The 12,698-nt window shown below is 39.3% G+C and overlaps 1 long non-coding RNA gene across 2 annotated transcripts; it reads right to left on the reverse strand.

Annotated features, from left to right (window-relative positions):
• Positions 1 to 5,498: 5,498 nt before the first annotated feature.
• Positions 5,499 to 10,586, reverse strand: LOC120440868. Of its 2 annotated transcripts, none has more exons than XR_005613584.1 (3): positions 10,542 to 10,586; positions 10,101 to 10,182; positions 5,499 to 6,515 (listed from the first exon to the last, which is right to left on the reverse strand). It is a non-coding gene; the product is annotated as an uncharacterized LOC120440868 (long non-coding RNA). The 2 variants fall into 2 exon arrangements; XR_005613585.1 differs by lacking the exon at positions 10,542 to 10,586 and having other exon boundaries at positions 5,499 to 6,246; positions 6,395 to 6,515; positions 10,101 to 10,532.
• Between the last annotated feature and the right edge of the window lie 2,112 nt (positions 10,587 to 12,698).

Here is a 12,698-nt window from a genome sequence, read left to right on the forward strand (position 1 = left end):
TTTATTTTGTTTTATTTTGCGAGTTGGTTATTGGATGCCGCTCCAGCCAGCCAGAGAATCCCCCGCCGCCCCGCCCTCTCCATCTTGTGCCGCAAGCAGCAGGCGCACCTCGCAAACCCTTACTCCCAGCAAATGGGCGATAGAAAACCGATCGGTGCCTATGCCATTCCCAATATGCGCTGGCTGATGTTGGAGCAGCATGAGTACGAGCAATTTTTTGTTTTGTTTTGTTTTTTTTGCCGATGCCCGTGATGCCGCCCCCCACCACGATGCCGCCCCGGGCAACTGCCCGTGTCGCCCGTATCAAAAACCGCTACTGGACTCACGGACTAGTACCGGTCTGTGGCCCTGGGGTTGGGGACCGCTGTTATGCACAACTCAGGACAACCAAGTAAGAGAGCTAACCTAGCTCTGAATCCCTAACCCTTTGGAGAAAAGCAAAAAGGATGTTCAAAATCAACAAAACCAACAAGAATAGTTACAATTAATACCTTCTTTGACCCTTATTGTCTTCAGAGACCAACATTAAAGACAAAGCTGCCTTAAAAAACTGAAGACAAGCAGCTGAGATTTGAAAGGTCCATCCCGCAGACTTTACTGAAAAAAGTGATACCTTTACTACTGCTCTGTCTATACCTTTCTGCTCTTAATAACAATGCTTATGTGAGGGGCAAAGAATATTCCAGACTTCTAACGTTCACTTTTACATGGTATATTGGACATACTGTTCAGCCTGGACTAAAAGTTAACAGAGATTTATCTGAAAAGTGTTTGATACCTTGATAGATTTTTCCCCCCTTCGGATGCCTTGTACATGTCCTTAAACTTCATAGTCTTCATAAAAACAGTGATCATAAGAGGAGCCCATTCGTGACTTGTGAAAGATTTCACTGGAAATTTTCTGCTGCACTGATTAAACAAGAAGAAAACTAAAGATGTGACAAGAGGGGTAACGTAAGGAAGAATCAGCTTTGCATTAACAGTATTTTACTTCCTACAATAATCTTGCATTCTTTGGTGATTATTATTCTGGGTATAATCAGCTACTTACTGGGGCTTTTCTCTATTTCTAATGAGTATATTGTTCTGTCAGGTTTAAGCAAACAAATAACATTTTTAATGTATTATTTACTTAAAAGGGCATTAGGAGACAAAACAAAATATATGGGAAAAATTAACAGAGATGGAGAACTAGACACAAAAATACTAACTTTTAAAACGGGACACAAAACCAGCACAAAACCATAGTGAATAAATACATCTTTGTTTTTATATATTTCAGTTACATTTTAATCAGAATTAATGCTACATATTCATTAAGGATGAAGAATCATTTTTGAGCTGCTTTTGAAAGTCTGTTCTTTTGATGCACACTTTCTTGTCTTGTAGAGTTGATAGATCCAGTTTCCATGTTTCACAATCACACCAAATAATCCATAAAACCAAAATGAAAAAGTCTTTTCTTGTAAATTACTGTTCGGACCCTTATCTTACCAAGCCGAAAAAAGGCTCAGATAAATAAATATTTATTTAAAAAAAAAAAAAAAACGTTGTGCACAGCAGCACATCTTTTACCTATTTTAATATCTGCTGATCGCATCATCCTCCTTACTGATGCTTTCTTTGCATTTTGCTACAAATGGTGAATGCAAAATCAAAATTTGACATGTTAGTTGATGGCTAATCTATATTAGAATAATGGGGCCACCCCATGCCCCCCGTTGTGGAGATGCTCCTGGACAAGGCTAGCGCTGTCATTACATGGCTGTCAGCAGTAAAAGCAGGTCATAGTTGAGATGTTGCTCCTTGGGGGGCACTAATGGCAACTCTCTGTGACAGCAAGGAGAGGAAAGGGGTGTGTGAGGTGTAGTAGAATTATAAAAATTCAATGGCCAGGCATTGCATGCTTTTAATTAGGAAACTGATGCCATGGGCCACTTTAAAATCAAGATCTAATATTATAAAATACAAACTGAAAAAAATGTCTCAAGAAAAGGGGGCTTATGAAGTAAGAGGCCAACAGGGGGTGTGCTTGAGTATCACCTGGGGTCTGTGCATGTGCCAGCCCACTGTTCTCCTTGAGGTGAGGGTCTACTTGTAACATTAACACACTTTGCAAGCGAAGCCTTTTTTCTTTTTTTGTTACATTTTACCCAGAAGTTTTCTCTCTATTAATGTTTTGACAGCATCTGCTAAATCCATGTAATAAGTGTGAGATATTTTGAATTGTGATGGCAACTGCCAGCTTCTTCCTTTGCACCAGCAGATAAGCTGACCTATTAAATACATGAAAATGCTAGAGTACCAGGGCTAGGAAAAAACAATTAAAGGTAAAATTTTAAAAAGTGGCTATTCTGCAGTAGGATCTTACCCTAAAAAGTCCACTTGGTTTATTGTAAGTGACAAGGTAAATATTCATGCAGATCTGTGAACTTTAGTAATTCTGAGTGCCAAAAACACTGAGTCGACACAAGACGACAGGAGAGTAAATCATATCCATATGTGTGTTGATTTATTAGGTATAATATTTAATAGGAAAAGTTGGGAATAGTTATTCATTAGCAATACATAAGGTGTAACAGCTTTACTAAATCATATTCCAATATGTGAATCTGTTAGCTGGTGTTTGGAGACCAAACACAGTGAAAAGTAAAGGTTTTACCTGACTTTATTAGTTTAGGAATTTCAGTAAAGAATCATTTGAAAGGTTTCAGACTTAATGGAGATCCAGATCAGAGACCTGCATTACGCTGATAACTGGTCTAGTTTGGAATACATGGAATTTCACATCCATCCAAGTATGAGGACAAGTCACAGTTTTCACACTGATTATTCCAGGTCCCCCTAAAAACCAGACACAAGGACGCCTCATTTCTCCAGTGAGACCAGTGATCAGGTCTTACCAGGCTTTGAGCCCTTGGCGTTCCCTCACGACTGCTTGGGCACATTCGATTGCCACCCTGACATTATCAGTCAGAAGCTCTGTGACCAAAAACAGAGAAAAGTGCAAATTTGGACAAACCGCCCCCGAAAAAAAACAAACAAGCAGTATATTTCAGGGTCCATTTATTCTGTATATAAACCTTTTGCAACTTTTATTTTTGGTCTTCTCCTTGGGTCTGATAATTGCAAAATCATGACGGTATAGTCTTTCACATACATGGTCATACTTTATTTCCTGACTTAAGACCTTAAATAAAAATGAAAAATTGTATTATACCTCAGCTTTGTCTACTTGTACAAGTTCTGTTTCTGAAAATGTAAGAATCAGTTCAAGTCTTTAGTGACTTTTTAATGGTGAGTGACAATATGCAAACAGTCCAGAGAGATATTGTCAGCATATGGCCTGTTTTCACATCAAGCAGGCACAGACAGATCATAAGAGCATCACCGCCAGGAAGAATGGATTAAAAACTAAAATTCAGCCACCAATCAGACCACCACAAGACTACAGGGGGGACAAAACTTGCCCAAAGAAATGGAATGTAATAAAACAAGAGAAAACACATTTTTTATAATAATATAATAAAGATTAATGTATGGTTGTTCATGTTGTGATGGCTGTGTGCAGGCAGGAGTGGTAGTAGGAGGACCCAATGTGCAGACACTCGGAGGCGAAACGTGAACTCAAAAGGGTAACAAAACAAGGAACACAAAATACACTTACACAGACAGAACACACAGCTAGATAAGGGTAGATCGCGACACGGACACAGAAACACAGGGCTTAAATACACAGAGGGAGCAATCAGGGAATGGGCAACAGGAGGGAAACACAGCTGGGGCAAATCAGGCCTAACGAAACAGGGGAAGCAAAACCAGATACATTAACATAAGACATGCACCTCCAAAGTAAAACAGGAAACATAACACAGACTGAACTTAAAGACACAGACTCACAGGCAGGCACTGCAACAGAGGGAACAGAGACGTGGGACCAGGGCAGACACAGACACTGACTGGACACGGGGATATAGCAAACAGGGGAGACAGCAACTAAGGATTACACAGAGACATAAACCATAAGACAGAACTCTAACAAAGAAACCAAAGACTAGAAATGATAACATGATAAACTCAAAACTCTGGGTCAACGGCCCAGGCATCCTAAAAGTTCATCTCCGACCAGTGCAGCTGACGCCACATCTAGCTGATTTGGGGTGGTCGTCATTGCACCACAAACCTCCCTTCACCTGAAAGATGCCATAAAACTTGGCTCCATCGAATCTGTGAGTGATAGCTGAGGTGTTGAAGTTTGATGCACTGCTGGTAAAGCAAAGCCCTGCAGACAAAAAAGATGACACAGGATGACACACCTGAAAGCGCACCATAAAACGTTGGCAGCCTTTGTCTTCACACAAATCCAAATTTCTGGAGACATCTTGCCTGCCTGAAAATGTAACTACCAGCACATTTTACTCTCATTAATGTCTTATCTCAGTAATTTAAATGTTGTTACTGTTTTACAAGTTAAATTATCAGATCCAGGCTAGCTTGATGGTGACTGCTAACTCATCCTTAACGTACAGCCATAACATTGGCATCTTGCTCTCTACAGAACAGGTATATTGTCAACATAGTAAAGTTTTCTTTGCTTGCCCAAATAATTCAATTCAATTTTCAATTCAATTCAATTTTATTTATATAGCGCCAAATCACAACAAGAGTCGCCTCAAGGCGCTTTATATTGTACAGTAGATAGCACAATAATAAATACAGAAAAAACCCAACAATCATATGACCCCTATGAGCAAGCACTTTGGCGACAGTGGGAAGGAAAAACTCCCTTTAACAGGAAGAAACCTCCGGCAGAACCAGGCTCAGGGAGGGGCGGCCATCTGCTGCAACCGGTTGGGGTGAAAGAAAGAAAACAGGATAAAGACATGCTGTGGAAGAGAGACAGAGATTAATAACAAATATTATTCAATGCAGAGAGGTCTATTAACACATAGTGAGTGAGAAAGGTGACTGGAAAGGAAAACTCAATGCATCATGGGAATCCCGCAGCTCTACGCCTATTGCAGCATAACTAAGGGAGGATTCAGGGTCACCTGGTCCAGCCCTAACTATATGCTTTAGCAAAAAGGAAAGTTTTAAGCCTAATCTTGAAAGTAGAGATAGAGTCTGTCTCCCGAATCCAAACTGGAAGCTGGTTCCACAGAAGAAGGGCCTGAAAACTGAAGGCTCTCCCTCCCATTCTACTTTTAAATACTCTAGGAACAACAAGTAGGCCTGCAGTGCAAGAGCGAAGTGCTCTAATTGGGTGATATGGCACTACAAGGTCATTAAGATAACATGGGGCCTGATTATTTAAGCCCTTGTATGTGAGGAGCAGGATTTTGAATTCAATTCTGGATTTAACAGGAAGCCAATGAAGGGAAGCCAAAACAGGAGAAATCTGCTCTCTCTTTCTCGTCCCTGTCAGTACTCTTGCTGCAGCATTTTGGATCAGCTGAAGGCTTTTCAGCGAGTTTTTAGGACATCCTGATAATAAAGAATTACAGTAGTCCAGCCTGGAAGTAATAAATGCATGAACTAGTTTTTCAGCATCACTCTGAGACAGGATATTTCTAATTTTAGAGATGTTGCGCAAATGGAAGAAAGCAGTCTTACATACTCAGCATGCAACACAAAATGATATAGAAACATAATTTACCTTTAGATATAACCAGTATGAATATGTTTTTATTCACACTACTAGCCTGTCAACCAGGAGCGAATGTTGTGTGGCTATTTGTCATTGTATTTGATCGTGATCAATAAAATGTTGTATTAAAAAAGCAAAGACGTGTTCTCGTGCATAATTCAGGATGCCAGCGGGGCAGTTTGAACTCTTGTTAGCCGAGTTGGAACCACCTATGAGGCCTTTAGTCTTAATATGTATGATGTAAAAGCCTCCTAGACCTCTAACTCAAAGAAAGTTCCTCAGTGGTTCAAATAAGATGAAAAAAGTCTTCTTTTAAAAGGCTACCTGGAAAATGTCCATGGACATCTTTTGCTTGGGAGTGTTTCTGAGCTTTAAAAAATATAAAACAAGACATCTTTCACAACCAATCCACACTTGTGTGTAATGAATGTAGCTTTAAGTTTTTACAAAATGTCCCATTTTGTAAAAAAAAAGAAAAAAGAAGAGAGGAAATAAATGTAAGTTTCTTTTCTACCCCAGTGTAAGTAATAGAATTAGCTTGGACACCCATAGAAATACAAGCTGCCACCATTGCAAGCTTTTTGTAATACTCACCTGCACTTTTAGAAGGAATAACATACACAACATGCATAGATAGTTTGTTAACTGTGATGGTTTTTTGCATACTTTGTACAATATTTGCAGTGATTTAACACTTAAGATGTAAATGATCTTCTGTGACATTTTCCACAATAAGCTTGTACTCACAGTCAGCCAAGGTGTGGTTGTAGTAGCCATCCAGACCGTAACACCTCATCGTTCGGGCCCATTCACATCGCTCAAAGCCTTACTGCTGACCACAGCGACCAGAAGCAAAAGCACCAGAGTCCTTATTATTGTTGTGGGGGAAAGTCTTTAGTTTAGCTCAGACTTGGATCTTTTTGAGAGCAGAACCTACAGTTACAAGATTCCTATCAAAGACCTTTGCCCTAACTTGACACCAAACATTGGTAAAGGCAGAGGATGATTACAATCTTTACCTAAACCATATTAGGAAACAGATCCTGGTCAATGTCTCGACCTCTGTATCACTTCTCTTTTCAGAGATTTACCATGTTTGCCACATTCATTGGAGAAGTGGTCTGATTAAAATGTATTCAACATTGTTGTGCTTCATTTCACTCATTTGACAGTTTTTGGTTTGAGTTAGTTGAGATCTTTTAGGACAGATGATATAAGAATTGTTTTGGGAAGTCATATAGGTGAAAACAGGGTCACTGTTACAGGATCATTAAAACATTAATATTTTTTTCCCAGTTATCAGAAGTTCAGTTTTATCTTTAAAAAAAAGGCTGTTGATCAAAGTTCAGTTGCCTAACACACACGGAGACTGGGACAAAACATGTTTCATAATATTTGCTCAAACTGCCCCGCACTCAAAATAAACTGCACGCTGAATATGATAAACACAAAGTGACCGCATTCATATCTGCTGAACCTTCTGCTTTATGGGAATCTATCCTATCTGTGATAAGCATGGTTTACGGTAACTCTTGGTGCTGTGGCACAGAGCCATGGCTGACTGAGACAAAACAGTTATCAGGAAAATAAATCATGCTTTCACCTTTAGCCTCTTTACAATTTAAATATAAAAAAATGATCCTTTAGCGTCTCATGAATGGAACAGACCCATGTTAGAGTAAGGTGAATGACCAAGAAAGTTTATGCTAAAAACTCAACACTAAAACATTAGTACAGTCAGCCTTTCTGTAGCAGCATCTAGTGGATGTGAAAGAAACTAAAAAGCTTCCTAATGCAAAGCCCTACAGTTTTATGGTATCAAATATTCACAACATCGGGGGGCATTTGGGATGTTTTTGGAAAGCATTTTTATTAAAAATATCAAATTATGCTCATGGCAATTTTAAAAATGCTGAAATTTCTTGCTAATAATATTGCTAGCAATATCAGATCAAAGTGTAACGCTAGTTGTCTAGCTGCTAAAATTGCTTCATTAGCTAGTAAATCTTGAGTTAATTGGGTATTATGTCAAACAGTAGCTAGAGTTGGTGAGAGGTTGCTATCATGATGGTACTGCACCCAGAAACCCAGATTGCTTTGGTCACCAGGACATTGCTGCAGTGGCTTGCAGTTTGCATGCAACATGGTGACTCGACAAAAAAATAAACACTGTTGGTGAGCAGAGAGAAGTTCAACAATAACTGGATATAAAGAATGTTTGCCTTCAAAATAATAGTTGTGTCTTTTAAAATGGGTTGGCTGCAGCAGCAAGAAAACTTTGAAGGTGATTAGTTTTAGTTTCCAGTGTCACAATTTTTCAAGGTTTTCTGCTGCCCAGCTAATAGTTAACAAGTATTTGCAGACATCTTCCATATAAAGTATGGACAACCATGCCAATCGGCTAGCAATCAGAGCAACTGCAAAGATTTTTGTGGTTTGCCACCCCTTTGCAATCGATTTAACCTGGTGACACAGATCAAACCTCCAGCACTAGCCAAATGGTTGGGAAAGACATTTTTCTCCTGGCAGTCGGTAACCTGCCAGTGGCTTGTGAAGGCCCATGCCACTGAGGCCTAAGTTGAAGTACAACACACGTGACATATGAGTCATGACAGGCTCATACATACAGTCTCACTTTTAGGATCTAGGCCAGCAGGAACACTAACTGTGAGCAAGTACTGCACCTAAACACGAGAACCTTTAATAGCCTATGTCTAATTCGTCATCACAATTGCACTTGCATCAATTTCTCTTTATCGTGTATTTTTCATGAGTGGCGTTGCTCTTTCTCCCGAGTATCTAATGCCATTAACACTACTCAAAGAGACCCTGTGTTACTGAAAGAACAGGAGCTGCCTGTCTCTCTGCTAGCTCTATTCAGATGCATTTTATCATACAGAGCTGTAATCACAGTCATAATGGAGTTCCTGAACTCCATTTATTGCACCAACTTTCTCCATTCTCTCGCTGCACTTAGTGTTTTCAGGCTGTGCTTCATCAAAACACCCTCGTTTGCTCCCCTCTCTCAATGTCTCATCTCAAACCTGAAACACGGGTAAAGAGTGCAATTAATCAACAGGCCAAGTGACGGCAGTTGGATCAATTAATCTGCACACGGAGAGAGACGAGAATGGATCTATCAGTAAGAGAGAGAGAGAGAGAGAGAGGGAGAGAGGGAGAGAGGCCGAGGAGCAGCTGAAAAGGGTGTAAACAGCAGTGTTAGAGGGATCTTAACACAGCTGTGAAGTTCTACAATTTTTCCCAGCAGTGCACTGAAGAAAACACTTCTTCTGTTAAGCTGTTGATGTATTACATTTCTTTCTAATTTAATTAATCTCATCAAACTTTTTGCTTTTACACACAACACCAAGTATAGTCAGTTAAAAACACAGTGTGCACACATAATTTAGAGGTAATCATCCCAAATACCCCAATGTGGAAGGAGGTAAGGGGAAAAAGTTAGATTTCTGTTCACTGCAATAATGATCTTTCTTAAGGTCCAGCAAGTCTCCGATGACCTGACTAAAGTTATGGATCCAGTTCTTTTTATAATTTTTTGTCAGTAATCCCAAAATTAATATATAAGACTTAATTTGGACTGATAAGGGAAAGAAAAGGAATGGATGGATGGATAAAAATAAAGACAGACTCAAGTACTTATTATTTCACTGGGTCATCAGTTTGCTGTTAATTTTCTGTACTCTGCTTTTTGTGGTTGGAGTTAGAGTATTACGATGAATAGATGCCGTCCATCCTGTTTCACGAGGTCAAAGAGATTAAGCTTTTTTTATCTGAAATATATTGAAAAGCACTCTATCATTAGGTCCTCAATATCCCTGGATCAATTGGAGCACTCACTCACTCAATAGGACACCCAGACAATCCTCATCAACTCTTAAGGTCACATGTAATGAGGTTGCTGTTGAACGGTGTATATTTTTAGCCTTGCTAGCAGATTGCTGTATGAATGGAGGTGTAGGCCTGTTGACAGGTCAGTCTGCCACTTTGATCCAATTAAAATGATCAATCAGTGGTGGCAAAACATCTGGTTTTGTTTTATAATTTCCAAAAGTGTCTGAGAAAATCTTGAGAATCAGTTTTAACAGTCCAGTTACTACCTACCCCTTTCTTATGACTTTAACAAGACTGTCCCATTTAATAAACACCGGGTTCACACCAGACAATGGTTATTTCCATGTACTGCTTAACACTCTAGCTTGGAAGTAAAAATCCATCCATCCATTTTGTTTATCAAGGTCCAGATTCAAAGTCAAAACAGAACGGTATTCAAAGACAGTTTGATCTCCAGTTAACTTTTTGTGTGGATTTGGGCACATTAACTAAAAGAAATGTAAAAAAAACAGATGTCCTATGGTAATTTCTGAGCTTGGTTAAAGACAGCGATAAATGACAATGAGATATCACGTTACAGAGAATAATGGAGCTGATTTACCTTTATCCATTATCTTCCTGAATTAGGACATTTCCAGCCATCACTTCAGGCTGGACTGCGTTTGGTTACTGAGCCAACAGTCCTGTTAATCACAGATGAAGCAAACACTGAAAGTTTCTAAAACAAATACTGGCTACGACTAAAACCTGTCCATGTGTTTGTATTTAATCCTCATCCATGGAGAGAGATTCAGTGTGTGGGAGTCCCTGCTGAAGGTCTGAGCCATTCTTTAAACTGATCGATTGTTTTGTTTGTCTTGGTTTCATAAGACCTGAGAAAATATTCTCACAACTTTATGCTCCTAACTGACTGAAGTATCGCCCGTCCTGTGTTACGACATTTCTAAAGGCACCCACACACAAATGTAGTCAAAAGTGTCCAGTTGTGTTGCCTAATGTAACCAATTAGAAGTGTGTAGGGGTCCACAGACTGGTTCCTTACTTTTTTCTCTCCTAACTTTGGCCATAAATAGGGTGGGTCTTTTCTTTTAGTTCCTGACATGTCTGCACATGCTCACTCTGCTTTAACCTGAGGGCAGACTTAATTATCCAGAATAAATGGAAACACCTGTGTGGGACTCTGGGGTGCCAAATATTGGTGGTTTATGAAATACAGTTACCATGGATTCAACTTAACATCAAAGTCACGCTACTCTTTTTTTATAGTAAGAGAAGCAAAGCAGTAACCACTCTTAAATTTTAAGTATAGAATTATAGTGAACATGTAAAGAAAATAGAAGAATGAGGTGACAGGTGGCAGTTACAGATATACTGGATTATAATGCGGGGGTGGGTTTTGGGCATTCTGTATTACTTTCAAATAATTATCCTCAGCTTTATTTAATATTCCCTGGGGAGTCACTTTTAGGCATGATTTAGTCTGCACATTTTTGCCTGGTTTCACAATGACTCACAACAAGGGCAGACAAGATCATAATAAGATTAGTTAGAAAATTACAAAAAAACAGTGCACTTAAAGTAACAAAACCTACTTGGTTTTTGTAGTTTTGACCTCTTTCTCCTTTATCTTCCTGCTCTTGCATGATTATCAAGCAGGCTGTGTGAACACATGGACATGGCCATAATTATAGGAGAAATTTGAGGTGAGCTAATGTTAATGCTACAAAACTAGTTTGATTAGCATCTGTATTTCATAGAGTTGCCAATTTCATGTCAGGTTTGCCGTCAGGAGCAATCGCAGGACTTCTAGGCCTGGGAAAGCATAATGGTTTGGTCTGGACCAGTTTGAGATGGGAGGCATGAAAGAGAAAACAGACAGACGAGACAGAAAGAACGACAAAACACACAGATACAGGGCTGCCTACAAAGGAAACAATGATGACAAGACACCTACATGAGACTAGGAATAACAAAAAACACAGAAACTAGAAATAACCTCAGGTGCACCAGGGAAAATCTAAACAATACAGAGCTAGCACTTTCTTTCACTTCTTAAATGCAGCAGAAAGAATCACAACAACCACACAACAAACTCCAAATGTTGGACCATGACATTCTGACTAACAACAAACAGGCTTAAAACTAAACGTACCTATACTGGTTAAACTAAACTCCTAACTTTTCAGGGTTGATTAGTGTAACCGAAACCAAAAGATAATAAATATCATTACTTGTTTATTTATTGTTGTTTTGTAATCAGACGAGCACCCGCTGCTGACCATTTCAAAGAGTTACAGGTTCACTTTTCAGACCACCCCAAAAATGAATGATGAATTTAATCAAGGATAAACAGTAAATGTCTTTAAACTGATTTATATAAATCCACTGGGCAGTAGAGAAGACATTAGGTCTAAAACATGGATGCTGGTATTAACATGGGGCCTGTACAGTGGCTTAATATCAATATCAGACAACTTTGGATTCTTATTTTAACACTTGGTCTTGAAGAAAAATAAAAGCATGATGAACTCACAATATAGCAATACATCTGCTAAAGCTGGATTTGAGTGTAGGTCCACATTAAGCTTCAGGTCGTGCGTCGTGACTTTTCTACAGAAAGGTAAGTGTCATCCTGAGCAAGAGAGCAATGATGATCCCTGCATAAAAAAGAACAAACTAATAAAAATATATTTATGAGAATGCACAAAAGATTAGACTTCTGTGATGAAATTAGTTTTGGTTAAAAAATTTGTTTAAAATGAGAGTCCAACGAAAGAGAAAGCAGAAGTAGAAACACAGGGAGGTAGAACATCAGTAACCAGCAGGATTTATAACAGTGAAATATCTTCTGAATCGATAAATGAGTCAATTATTTATTAAAGACTGACACAAAAAGTGTGAGGGGACACCTCTGAACTCAAACCTGGACACATGTGATTCATTTTCTGATGCGTGAGGAAATTCAGACTTCAGTTCAGATCCAACAGTTTAAATAATGACTCTGGCTTTTTGACACACACACACACACACACACACACACACACACACACACACACACACACACACGCACACGCACACGCACACGCACACACGCACACACACCCACACGCACACACATGCACACACATGCACACACACACACGGGCGCGCATGAACACAGACGGTGACCTCCGTCTCTGTGTCACTGATTGGTTGGAGT

The sequence above is a fragment of the Oreochromis aureus genome, linkage group 7 (assembly GCF_013358895.1).
Source record: "Oreochromis aureus strain Israel breed Guangdong linkage group 7, ZZ_aureus, whole genome shotgun sequence".
In the NCBI taxonomy this organism is placed as follows: Eukaryota; Metazoa; Chordata; class Actinopteri; order Cichliformes; family Cichlidae; genus Oreochromis; species Oreochromis aureus.